Here is a 16,045-nt window from a genome sequence, read left to right as displayed (position 1 = left end):
AACCAAAACGGTGCAATACCATACGAGTACATCCATACGGTACCAAACCACACCAAAACGGTGCAATGCCGTACGAGAACTTCGTTACGGTACCAAACCACACCAAAAGGGTACAATACCATACGAGTACTTCGTTACAGTACCAAACCACACCAAAACGGTGCAAAACTGTACGAGTACATCCATACGGTACCAAACCACACCAAAACGGTGCAATACCGTACGAATACTTCGTTACGGTACCAAACCACACCAAAAGGGTACAATACCGTACGAGTACTTCGTTACGGTACCAAACCAAACCAAAACGGTGCAATACCGTACGAGTACTTCCATACGGTACGAAACCACACAAAAACGGTGCAATACCGTACGAGTACATCCATACGGTACCAAACCACACCAAAACGGTGCAATACCGTACGAGTACATCGTTACGGTACCAAACCACACCAAAAGGGTACAATACCGTACGAGTACTTCGATACGGTACCAAACCTAACCAAAACGGTGCAATACCGTACGAGTACATCCATACGGTTTCAAACCACACGAAAACGGTGCAATACCGACGAGTACTTCGTTACGGTACCAAACCACACCAAAATGGTGCAAAACCGTATGAGTACATCCATACGGTACCAAACCACCCCAAAACGGTTCAATACCGTACGAGTACTTCGTTACGGTTCCAAACCACACCAAAATGGAACAATACCGTACGAGTACTTCGTTACGGTACCAAACCTAACCAAAACGGTGCAATACCATACGAGTACATCCATACGGTACCAAACCACACCAAAACGGTGCAATGCCGTACGAGAACTTCGTTACGGTACCAAACCACACCAAAACGGTACAATACCGTACGAGTACTTCGTTATAGTACCAAACCACACCAAAACGGTGCAAAACCGTACGAGTACATCCACACGGTACCAAACCACACCAAAACGGTTTAATACCGTACGAGTACATCCATACGGTACCAAACCACACCAAAACGGTGCAATATCGTACGATTACTTCGTTACGGTACCAAACCACACCAAAAGGGTACAATACCGTACGAGTACTTCGTTACGGTACCAAACCGAACCAAAACGGTGCAATACCGTACGAGTACATCCATACGGTACCAAACCACACCAAAACGGTTTAATACCGTACGAGTACATCCATACGGTACCAAACCACACCAAAACGGTGCAATATCGTACGATTACTTCGTTACGGTATCAAACCACACCAAAAGGGTACAATACCGTACGAGTACTTCGTTACGGTACCAAACCGAACCAAAACGGTGCAATACCGTACGAGTACATCCATACGGTACCAAACCACACCAAAACGGTGCAATACCGTACGAGTACATCCATACGGTACCAAACCACACCAAAACGGTGCAATACCGTACGAGTACTTCGTTACGGTACCAAACCACACCAAAAGGGTACAATACCGTACGAGTACTTCGATACGGTACCAAACCACACCAAAACGGTGCAATACCGTACGAGTACATCCATACGGTTTCAAACCACACGAAAACGGTGCAATACCGTACGAGTATTTCGTTACGGTACCAAACCACACCAAAACGGTGCAAAACCGTACGAGTACATCCATACGGTACCAAACCACCCCAAAACGGTTCAATGCCGTACGAGTACTTCGTTACGGTACCAAACCACACCAAAAGGGTACAATACCGTACGAGTACTTCGTTACGGTACCAAACCTAACCAAAACGGTGCAATACCATACGAGTACATCCATACGGTACCAAACCACACCAAAACGGTGCAATGCCGTACGAGAACTTCGTTACGGTACCAAACCACACCAAAAGGGTACAATACCGTACGAGTACTTCGTTACGGTACCAAACCAAACCAAAACGGTGCAATACCGTACGAGTACTTCCATACGGTACGAAACCACACAAAAACGGTGCAATACCGTACGAGTACATCCATACGGTACCAAACCACACCAAAACGGTGCAATACCGTACGAGTACATCGTTACGGTACCAAACCACACCAAAAGGGTACAATACCGTACGAGTACTTCGATACGGTACCAAACCTAACCAAAACGGTGCAATACCGTACGAGTACATCCATACGGTTTCAAACCAAACCAAAACGGTGCAATACCGACGAGTACTTCGTTACGGTACCAAACCACACAAAAACGGTGCAATACCGTACGAGTACATCCATACGGTACCAAACCACACCAAAACGGTGCAATACCGTACGAGTACATCGTTACGGTACCAAACCACACCAAAAGGGTACAATACCGTACGAGTACTTCGATACGGTACCAAACCTAACCAAAACGGTGCAATACCGTACGAGTACATCCATACGGTACCGAACCACACCAAAACGGTGCAATACCGTACGAGTACATCCATACGGTACCAAACCACACCAAAACGGTGCAATACCGTACGAGTACTTCGTTACGGTACCAAACCACACCAAAAGGGTACAATACCGAACGAGTACTTCGATACGGTACCAAACCTAACCAAAACGGTGCAATACCGTACGAGTACATCCATACGGTTTCAAACCACACGAAAACGGTGCAATACCGTACGAGTACTTCGTTACGGTACCAAACCACACCAAAACGGTGCAAAACCGTACGAGTACATCCATACGGTACCAAACCACCCCAAAACGGTTCAATACCGTACGAGTACTTCGTTACGGTACCAAACCACACCAAAAGGGTACAATACCGTACGAGTAATTCGTTACGGTACCAAACCTAACCAAAACGGTGCAATACCATACGAGTACATCCATACGGTACCAAACCACACCAAAACGGTGCAATGCCGTACGAGAACTTCGTTACGGTACCAAACCACACCAAAAGGGTACAATACCATACGAGTACTTCGTTACAGTACCAAACCACACCAAAACGGTGCAAAACTGTACGAGTACATCCATACGGTACCAAACCACACCAAAACGGTGCAATACCGTACGAATACTTCGTTACGGTACCAAACCACACCAAAAGGGTACAATACCGTACGAGTACTTCGTTACGGTACCAAACCAAACCAAAACGGTGCAATACCGTACGAGTACTTCCATACGGTACGAAACCACACAAAAACGGTGCAATACCGTACGAGTACATCCATACGGTACCAAACCACACCAAAACGGTGCAATACCGTACGAGTACATCGTTACGGTACCAAACCACACCAAAAGGGTACAATACCGTACGAGTACTTCGATACGGTACCAAACCTAACCAAAACGGTGCAATACCGTACGAGTACATCCATACGGTTTCAAACCACACGAAAACGGTGCAATACCGACGAGTACTTCGTTACGGTACCAAACCACACCAAAATGGTGCAAAACCGTATGAGTACATCCATACGGTACCAAACCACCCCAAAACGGTTCAATACCGTACGAGTACTTCGTTACGGTTCCAAACCACACCAAAATGGAACAATACCGTACGAGTACTTCGTTACGGTACCAAACCTAACCAAAACGGTGCAATACCATACGAGTACATCCATACGGTACCAAACCACACCAAAACGGTGCAATGCCGTACGAGAACTTCGTTACGGTACCAAACCACACCAAAACGGTACAATACCGTACGAGTACTTCGTTATAGTACCAAACCACACCAAAACGGTGCAAAACCGTACGAGTACATCCATACGGTACCGAACCACACCAAAACGGTTTAATACCGTACGAGTACATCCATACGGTACAAAACCACACCAAAACGGTGCAATATCGTACGAGTACTTCGTTACGGTACCAAACCACACCAAAAGGGTACAATACCGTACGAGTACTTCGTTACGGTACCAAACCGAACCAAAACGGTGCAATACCGTACGAGTACATCCATACGGTACCAAACCACACCAAAACGGTGCAATACCGTACGAGTACATCCATACGGTACCAAACCACACCAAAACGGTGCAATACCGTACGAGTACTTCGTTACGGTACCAAACCACACCAAAAGGGTACAATACCGTACGAGTACTTCGATACGGTACCAAACCTAACCAAAACGGTGCAATACCGTACGAGTACATCCATACGGTTTCAAACCACACGAAAACGGTGCAATACCGTACGAGTACTTCGTTACGGTACCAAACCACACCAAAACGGTGCAAAACCGTACGAGTACATCCATACGGTACCAAACCACCCCAAAACGGTTCAATACCGTACGAGTACTTCGTTACGGTACCAAACCACACCAAAAGGGTACAATACCGTACGAGTAATTCGTTACGGTACGAAACCTAACCAAAACGGTGCAATACCATACGAGTACATCCATACGGTACCAAACCACACCAAAACGGTGCAATGCCGTACGAGAACTTCGTTACGGTACCAAACCACACCAAAAGGGTACAATACCATACGAGTACTTCGTTACAGTACCAAACCACACCAAAACGGTGCAAAACCGTACGAGTACATCCATACGGTACCAAACCACACCCAAACGGTGCAATACCGTACGAGTACTTCGTTACGGTACCAAACCACACCAAAAGGGTACAATACCGTACGAGTACTTCGTTACGGTACCAAACCAAACAAAAACGGTGCAATACCGTACGAGTACTTCCATACGGTACCAAACCACACAAAAACGGTGCAATACCGTACGAGTACATCCATACGGTACCAAACCACACAAAAACGGTGCAATACCGTACGAGTACTTCGTTACGGTACCAAACCATACCAAAAGGGTACAATACCGTACGAGTACTTCGATACGGTACCAAACCTAACCAAAACGGTGCAATACCATACGAGTACATCCATACGGTGCCAAACCACACCAAAACGGTGCAATGCCGTACGAGAACTTCGTTACGGTACCAAACCACACCAAAAGGGTACAATACCGTACGAGTACTTCGTTATAGTACCAAACCACACCAAAACGGTGCAAAACCGTACGAGTACATCCACACGGTACCAAACCACACCAAAACGGTGCAAAACCGTACGAGTACATCCATACGGTACCAAACCACACCAAAACGGTTTAATACCGTATGAGTACATCCATACGGTACCAAACCACACCAAAACGGTGCAATATCGTACGAGTACTTCATTACGGTACCAAACCACACCAAAATGGTACAATACCGTACGAGTACTTCGTTACGGTACCAAACCGAACCAAAACGGTGCAATACCATACGAGTACATCCATACGGTACAATACCACACCAAAACGGTGGAATGCCGTACGAGAACTTCGTTACGGTACCAAACCACACCAAAAGGGTACAATACCGTACGAGTACTTCGTTACGGTACCAAACCGAACCAAAACGGTGCAATACCGTACGAGTACATCCATACGGTACCAAACCACACCAAAACGGTGCAATACCGTACGAGTACATCCATACGGTACCAAACCACACCAAAACGGTGCAATACCGTACGAGTACTTCGTTACGGTACCAAACCACACCAAAAGGGTACAATACCGTACGAGTACTTCGATACGGTACCAAACCTAACCAAAACGGTGCAATACCGTACGAGTACATCCATACGGTTTCAAACCACACGAAAACGGTGCAATACCGTACGAGTATTTCGTTACGGTACCAAACCACACCAAAACGGTGCAAAACCGTACGAGTACATCCATACGGTACCAAACCACCCCAAAACGGTCCAATACCGTACGAGTACTTCGTTACGGTACCAAACCACACCAAAAGGGTTCAATACCGTACGAGTACTTCGTTACGGTACCAAACCTAACCAAAACGGTGCAATACCATACGAGTACATCCATACGGTACCAAAGCACACCAAAACGGTGCAATGCCGTACGAGAACTTCGTTACGGTACCAAACCACACCAAAAGGGTACAATACCATACGAGTACTTCGTTACAGTACCAAACCACACCAAAACGGTGCAAAACTGTACGAGTACATCCATACGGTACCAAACCACACCAAAACGGTGCAATACCGTACGAATACTTCGTTACGGTACCAAACCACACCAAAAGGGTACAATACCGTACGAGTACTTCGTTACGGTACCAAACCAAACCAAAACGGTGCAATACCGTACGAGTACTTCCATACGGTACGAAACCACACAAAAACGGTGCAATACCGTACGAGTACATCCATACGGTACCAAACCACACCAAAACGGTGCAATACCGTACGAGTACTTCGTTACGGTACCAAACCACACCAAAAGGGTACAATACCGTACGAGTACTTCGATACGGTACCAAACCTAACCAAAACGGTGCAATACCGTACGAGTGCATCCATACGGTTTCAAACCACACGAAAACGGTGCAATACCGACGAGTATTTCGTTACGGTACCAAACCACACCAAAATGGTGCAAAACCGTATGAGTACATCCATACGGTACCAAACCACCCGAAAACGGTTCAATACCGTACGAGTACTTCGTTACGGTACCAAACCACACCAAAATGGTACAATACCGTACGAGTACTTCGTTACGGTACCAAACCTAACCAAAACGGTGCAATACCATACGAGTACATCCATACGGTACCAAACCACACCAAAACGGTGCAATGCCGTACGAGAACTTCGTTACGGTACCAAACCACACCAAAACGGTACAATACCGTACGAGTACTTCGTTTAAGTACCAAACCACACCAAAACGGTGCAAAACCGTACGAGTACATCCATACGGTACCAAACCACACCAAAACGGTGCAAAACCGTACAAGTACATCCATACGGTACCAAACCACACCAAAACGGTTTAATACCGTACGAGTACATCCATACGGTACCAAACCACACCAAAACGGTGCAATATCGTACGAGTACTTCGTTACGGTACCAAACCACACCAAAAGGGTACAATACCGTACGAGTACTTCGTTACGGTACCAAACCGAACCAAAACGGTGCAATACCGTACGAGTACATCCATACGGTACCAAACCACACCAAAACGGTGCAATACCGTACGAGTACATCCATACGGTACCAAACCACACCAAAACGGTGCAATACCGTACGAGTACTTCGTTACGGTACCAAACCACACCAAAAGGGTACAATACCGTACGAGTACTTCGATACGGTACCAAACCTAACCAAAACGGTGCAATACCGTACGAGTACATCCATACGGTTTCAAACCACACGAAAACGGTGCAATACCGTACGAGTACTTCGTTACGGTACCAAACCACACCAAAACGGTGCAAAACCGTACGAGTACATCCATACGGTACCAAACCACCCCAAAACGGTTCAATACCGTACGAGTACTTCGTTACGGTACCAAACCACACCAAAAGGGTACAATACCGTACGAGTAATTCGTTACGGTACCAAACCGAACCAAAACGGTGCAATACCATACGAGTACATCCATACGGTACCAAACCACACCAAAACGGTGCAATGCCGTACGAGAACTTCGTTACGGTACCAAACCACACCAAAAGGGTACAATACCATACGAGTACTTCGTTACAGTACCAAACCACACCAAAACGGTGCAAAACCGTACGAGTACATCCATACGGTACCAAACCACACCAAAACGGTGCAATACCGTACGAGTACTTCGTTACGGTACCAAACCACACCAAAAGGGTACAATACCGTACGAGTACTTCGTTACGGTACCAAACCAAACAAAAACGGTGCAATACCGTACGAGTACTTCCATACGGTACCAAACCACACAAAAACGGTGCAATACCGTACGAGTACATCCATACGGTACCAAACCACACCAAAACGGTGCAATACCGTACGAGTACTTCGTTACGGTACCAAACCATACCAAAAGGGTACAATACCGTACGAGTACTTCGATACGGTACCAAACCTAACCAAAACGGTGCAATACCATACGAGGACATCCATACGGTGCCAAACAACACCAAAACGGTGCAATGCCGTACGAGAACTTCGTTACGGTACCAAACCACACCAAAAGGGTACAATACCGTACGAGTACTTCGTTATAGTACCAAACCAAACCAAAACGGTGCAAAACCGTACGAGTACATCCACACGGTACCAAACCACACCAAAACGGTGCAAAACCGTACGAGTACATCCATACAGTACCAACCCACACAAAAACGGTTTAATACCGTATGAGTACATCCATACGGTACCAAACCACACCAAAACGGTGCAATATCGTACGAGTACTTCATTACGGTACCAAACCACACCAAAAGGGTACAATACCGTACGAGTACTTCGTTACGGTACCAAACCGAACCAAAACGGTGCAATACCATACGAGTACATCCATACGGTACAATACCACACCAAAACGGTGGAATGCCGTACGAGAACTTCGTTACGGTACCAAACCACACCAAAAGGGTACAATACCGTACGAGTACTTCGTTACCGTACCAAACCACACCAAAACGGTGCAAAACCGTACGAGTACATCCATACGGTACCAAACCACACCAAAACGGTGCAATACCGTACGAGTACTTCGTTACGGTACCAAACCACACCAAAAGGGTACAATACCGTACGAGTACTTCGTTACGGTACCAAACCAAACCAAAACGGTGCAATACCGTACGAGTACTTCCATACGGTACCAAACCAAATTAAAACGGTGCAATACCGTACGAGTACATCCATACGGTTTTAAACCACACGAAAACGGTGCAATACCGTACGAGTACTTCGTTACGGTACCAAACCACACCAAAACGGTGCAAAACCGTACGAGTACATTCATACGGTACCAAACCACCCCAAAACGGTTCAATACCGTACGAGTACTTCGTTACGGTACCAAACCACACCAAAAGGGTACAATACCGTACGAGTACTTCGTTACGGTACCAAACCGAACCAAAACGGTGCAATACCATACGAGTACATCCATACGGTACCAAACCACACCAAAACGGTGCAATGCCGTACGAGAACTTCGTTACGGTACCAAACCACACCAAAAGGGTACAATACCATACGAGTACTTCGTTACAGTACCAAACCACACCAAAACGGTGCAAAACCGTACGAGTACATCCATACGGTACCAAACCACACCAAAACGGTGCAATACCGTACGAGTACTTCGTTACGGTACCAAACCACACCAAAAGGGTACAATACCGTACGAGTACTTCGTTACGGTACCAAACCAAACAAAAACGGTGCAATACCGTACGAGTACTTCCATACGGTACCAAACCACACAAAAACGGTGCAATACCGTACGAGTACATCCATACGGTACCAAACCACACCAAAACGGTGCAATACCGTACGAGTACTTCGTTACGGTACCAAACCATACCAAAAGGGTACAATACCGTACGAGTACTTCGATACGGTACCAAACCTAACCAAAACGGTGCAATACCATACGAGGACATCCATACGGTGCCAAACAACACCAAAACGGTGCAATGCCGTACGAGAACTTCGTTACGGTACCAAACCACACCAAAAGGGTACAATACCGTACGAGTACTTCGTTATAGTACCAAACCAAACCAAAACGGTGCAAAACCGTACGAGTACATCCACACGGTACCAAACCACACCAAAACGGTGCAAAACCGTACGAGTACATCCATACAGTACCAAACCACACAAAAACGGTTTAATACCGTATGAGTACATCCATACGGTACCAAACCACACCAAAACGGTGCAATATCGTACGAGTACTTCATTACGGTACCAAACCACACCAAAAGGGTACAATACCGTACGAGTACTTCGTTACGGTACCAAACCGAACCAAAACGGTGCAATACCATACGAGTACATCCATACGGTACAATACCACACCAAAACGGTGGAATGCCGTACGAGAACTTCGTTACGGTACCAAACCACACCAAAAGGGTACAATACCGTACGAGTACTTCGTTACCGTACCAAACCACACCAAAACGGTGCAAAACCGTACGAGTACATCCATACGGTACCAAACCACACCAAAACGGTGCAATACCGTACGAGTACTTCGTTACGGTACCAAACCACACCAAAAGGGTACAATACCGTACGAGTACTTCGTTACGGTACCAAACCAAACCAAAACGGTGCAATACCGTACGAGTACTTCCATACGGTACCAAACCAAATTAAAACGGTGCAATACCGTACGAGTACATCCATACGGTTTTAAACCACACGAAAACGGTGCAATACCGTACGAGTACTTCGTTACGGTACCAAACCACACCAAAACGGTGCAAAACCGTACGAGTACATTCATACGGTACCAAACCACCCCAAAACGGTTCAATACCGTACGAGTACTTCGTTACGGTACCAAACCACACCAAAAGGGTACAATACCGTACGAGTACTTCGTTACGGTACCAAACCGAACCAAAACGGTGCAATACCATACGAGTACATCCATACGGTACCAAACCACACCAAAACGGTGCAATGCCGTACGAGAACTTCGTTACGGTACCAAACCACACCAAAAGGGTACAATACCATACGAGTACTTCGTTACAGTACCAAACCACACCAAAACGGTGCAAAACCGTACGAGTACATCCATACGGTACCAAACCACACCAAAACGGTGCAATACCGTACGAGTACTTCGTTACGGTACCAAACCACACCAAAAGGGTACAATACCGTACGAGTACTTCGTTACGGTACCAAACCAAACAAAAACGGTGCAATACCGTACGAGTACTTCCATACGGTACCAAACCACACAAAAACGGTGCAATACCGTACGAGTACATCCATACGGTACCAAACCACACCAAAACGGTGCAATACCGTACGAGTACTTCGTTACGGTACCAAACCATACCAAAAGGGTACAATACCGTACGAGTACTTCGATACGGTACCAAACCTAACCAAAACGGTGCAATACCATACGAGGACATCCATACGGTGCCAAACAACACCAAAACGGTGCAATGCCGTACGAGAACTTCGTTACGGTACCAAACCACACCAAAAGGGTACAATACCGTACGAGTACTTCGTTATAGTACCAAACCAAACCAAAACGGTGCAAAACCGTACGAGTACATCCACACGGTACCAAACCACACCAAAACGGTGCAAAACCGTACGAGTACATCCATACAGTACCAAACCACACAAAAACGGTTTAATACCGTATGAGTACATCCATACGGTACCAAACCACACCAAAACGGTGCAATATCGTACGAGTACTTCATTACGGTACCAAACCACACCAAAAGGGTACAATACCGTACGAGTACTTCGTTACGGTACCAAACCGAACCAAAACGGTGCAATACCATACGAGTACATCCATACGGTACAATACCACACCAAAACGGTGGAATGCCGTACGAGAACTTCGTTACGGTACCAAACCACACCAAAAGGGTACAATACCGTACGAGTACTTCGTTACCGTACCAAACCACACCAAAACGGTGCAAAACCGTACGAGTACATCCATACGGTACCAAACCACACCAAAACGGTGCAATACCGTACGAGTACTTCGTTACGGTACCAAACCACACCAAAAGGGTACAATACCGTACGAGTACTTCGTTACGGTACCAAACCAAACCAAAACGGTGCAATACCGTACGAGTACTTCCATACGGTACCAAACCAAATTAAAACGGTGCAATACCGTACGAGTACATCCATACGGTTTTAAACCACACGAAAACGGTGCAATACCGTACGAGTACTTCGTTACGGTACCAAACCACACCAAAACGGTGCAAAACCGTACGAGTACATTCATACGGTACCAAACCACCCCAAAACGGTTCAATACCGTACGAGTACTTCGTTACGGTACCAAACCACACCAAAAGGGTACAATACCGTACGAGTACTTCGTTACGGTACCAAACCAAACCAAAACGGTGCAATACCGTACGAGTACTTCCATACTGTACCAAACCACACAAAAACGGTGCAATACCGTACGAGTACATCCATACGGTACCAAACCACACCAAAACGGTGCCATACCGTACGAGTACTTCAATACGGTACCAAACCATACCAAAAGGGTACAATACCGTACGAGTACTTCGATACGGTACCAAACCTAACCAAAACGGTGGAATACCGTACGAGTACATCCATACGGTACCAAACCACACAGAAAAGGGGCAAAACCGTACGAGGACATCCATACCGTACCAAACCACACCAAAATGGTGCAATCCCGTACGAGTACATCCATACGGTACCAAACCGCACCAAAACGGTGCAATACCGTACGAGTACTTCGTTACGGTACCAAACCTAACCAAAACGGTGCAATACCGTACGAGTACATCCATACGGTACCAAACCACACCAAAACGGTGTAAGACCATACGAGTACTTCGTTACGGTACCAAACCACACCGAAATGGTGCAATCCCGTACGAGTACATCCATACGGTACCAAACCGCACCAAAACGGTGCAATACCGTACGAGTACTTCGTTACGGTACCAAACCTAACCAAAACGGTGCAATACCGTACGAGTACATCCATACGGTACCAAACCACACCAAAACGATGCAATACCGTACGAGTACTTCGTTACGGTACCAAACCAAACCAAAACGGTGCAATACCGCACGAGTACATCCATACGGTACCAAACCACATCGAAACGGTGCAATACCGTACGAGTACATCTATACGGTTTCAAACCACACGAAAACGGTGCAATACCGTACGAGTACTTCGTTACGGTACCAAACCACACCAAAACAGTGCAAAACCGTACGAGTACATCCATACGGTGCCAAACCACCCCAAAACGGTGCAATACCGTACGAGTACTTCGTTACGGTACCAAACCACACCAAAAGGGTACAATACCGTACGAGTACTTCGTTACGGTACCAAACCAAACCAAAACGGTGCAATACCGTACGAGTACATCCATACGGTATCAAACCACACCAAAACGGTGCAATACCGTACGAGTACTTCCATACGGTACCAAACCACACCAAAACGGTGCAATACCGTACGAGTACTTCGTTACGGTACCAAACCACACCAAAAGGGTACAATACCGTACGAGTACTTCGTTACGGTACCAAACCTAACCAAAACGGTGCAATACCATACGAGTACAACCATACGGTACCAAACCACACCAAAACGGTGCAATGCCGTACGAGGACTTCGTTAGGGTACCAAACCACACCAAAAGGGTACAATACCGTACGAGTACTTCGTTACAGTACCAAACCACACCAAAACGGTGCAAAACCGTACGAGTACATCCATACGGTACCAAACCACACCAAAACGGTGCAATACCGTACGAGTACTTCGTTACGGTACCAAACCACACCAAAAGGGTACAATACCGTACGAGTACTTCGTTACGGTACCAAACCAAACCAAAACGGTGCAATACCGTACGAGTACTTCCATACTGTACCAAACCACACAAAAACGGTGCAATACCGTACGAGTACATCCATACGGTACCAAACCACACCAAAACGGTGCAATACCGTACGAGTACTTCGTTACGGTACCAAACCATACCAAAAGGGTACAATACCGTACGAGTACTTCGATACGGTACCAAACCTAACCAAAAGAGTGGAATACCGTACGAGTACATCCATACGGTACCAAACCACACAGAAAAGGGGCAAAACCGTACGAGGACATCCATACCGTACCAAACCACACCAAAATGGTGCAATCCCATACGAGTACATCCATACGGTACCAAACCACACAAAAACGGTGCAATACCGTACGAGTACATCCATACGGTACCAAACCACACCAAAACGGTGCAATACCGTACGAGTACTTCGTTACGGTACCAAACCATACCAAAAGGGTACAATACCGTACGAGTACTTCGATACGGTACCAAACCTAACCAAAACGGTGGAATACCGTACGAGTACATCCATACGGTACCAAACCACACAGAAAAGGGGCAAAACCGTACGAGGACATCCATACCGTACCAAACCACACCAAAATGGTGCAATCCCGTACGAGTACATCCATACGGTACCAAACCGCACCAAAACGGTGCAATACCGTACGAGTACTTCGTTACGGTACCAAACCTAACCAAAACGGTGCAATACCGTACGAGTACATCCATACGGTACCAAACCACACCAAAACGGTGTAAAACCATACGAGTACTTCGTTACGGTTCCAAACCACACCGAAATGGTGCAATCCCGTACGAGTACATCCATACGGTACCAAACCGCACCAAAACGGTGCAATACCGTACGAGTACTTCGTTACGGTACCAAACCTAACCAAAACGGTGCAATACCGTACGAGTACATCCATACGGTACCAAACCACACCAAAACGGTGCAATACCGTACGAGTACTTCGTTACGGTACCAAACCAAACCAAAACGGTGCAATACCGCACGAGTACATCCATACGGTACCAAACCACACCAAAACGGTGCAATACCGTACGAGTACATCTACACGGTTTCAAACCACACGAAAACGGTGCAATACCGTACGAGTACTTCGTTACGGTACCAAACCACACCAAAACAGTGCAAAACCGTACGAGTACATCCATACGGTACCAAACCACCCCAAAACGGTGCAATACCGTACGAGTACATCCATACGGTATCAAACCACACCAAAACGGTGCAATACCGTACGAGTACATCCATACGGTACCAAACCACACCAAAACGGTGCAATACCGTACGAGTACTTCGTTACGGTACCAAACCACACCAAAAGGGTACAATACCGTACGAGTACTTCGTTACGGTACCAAACCTAACGAAAACGGTGCAATACCGTACGAGTACATACATACGGTACCAAACCACACAGAAACAGTGCAAAACCGTACGAGGACATGCATACGGTAACAAACCACACCAAAATGGTGCAATACCGTACGAGTACATCCATACGGTACCAAACCCCACCAAAACGGTGTAAGACCGTACGAGTACTTCGTTACGGTACCAAACCACACCAAAAGGATACAACACCGTACGAGTACTTCGTTACGGTACCAAACCAAACCAAAACGGTGCAATACCGCAAGAGTACATCCATACGGTACCAAACCACATCGAAACGGTGCAACACCGTACGAGTACATCTATACGGTTTCAAACCACACGAAAACGGTGCAATCCCGTACGAGTACTTCGTTACGGTACCAAACCACACCAAAACAGTGCAAAACCGTACGAGTACATCCATACGGTACCAAACCACCCCAAAACGGTGCAATACCGTACGAGTACTTCGTTACGGTACCAAACCACACCAAAAGGGTACAATACTGTACGAGTACTTCGTTACGGTACCAAACCAAACCAAAACGGTGCAATTCCGTACGAGTTCATCCATACGGTACCAAACCACACCAAAATGGTACAAAACCGTACGAGTACATCCATACGGTACCAAACCACACCAAAACGGTGCAATACCGTACGAGTACTTCGTTACGGTACTAAACCACACTAAAAGTGTACAATACTGTACGAGTACTTCGTTACGGTACCAAACCAAACCAAAATGGTGCAATACCGTACGAGTACTTCCATACGGTACCAAACCACACAAAAACGGTGCAATACCGTACGAGTACATCCATACGGTACCAAACCACACCAAAACGGTGCAATACCGTACGAGTACTTCTTGACGGTACCAAACCATACCAAAAGGGTACAATACCGTACGAGTACTTCGATACGGTACCAAACCTAACCAAAACGGTGCAATACCGTAAGAGTACAACCATACGGTTTCAAACCACACGAAAACGGTGCAATACCGTACGAGTACTTCGTTACAGTACCAAACCACACCAAAACGGTGCAAAACCGTACGAGTACATCCATACGGTACCAAACCACCCCAAAACGGTTCAATACCGTACGAGTACTTCGTTACGGTACCAAACCACACCAAAAGGGTACAATACCGTACGAGTACTTCGATACGGTACCAAACC

Source organism: Rhododendron vialii, chromosome 4a (assembly GCF_030253575.1).
Source record: "Rhododendron vialii isolate Sample 1 chromosome 4a, ASM3025357v1".
In the NCBI taxonomy this organism is placed as follows: Eukaryota; Viridiplantae; Streptophyta; class Magnoliopsida; order Ericales; family Ericaceae; genus Rhododendron; species Rhododendron vialii.
Note: the sequence above shows the minus strand (reverse complement) of the source record.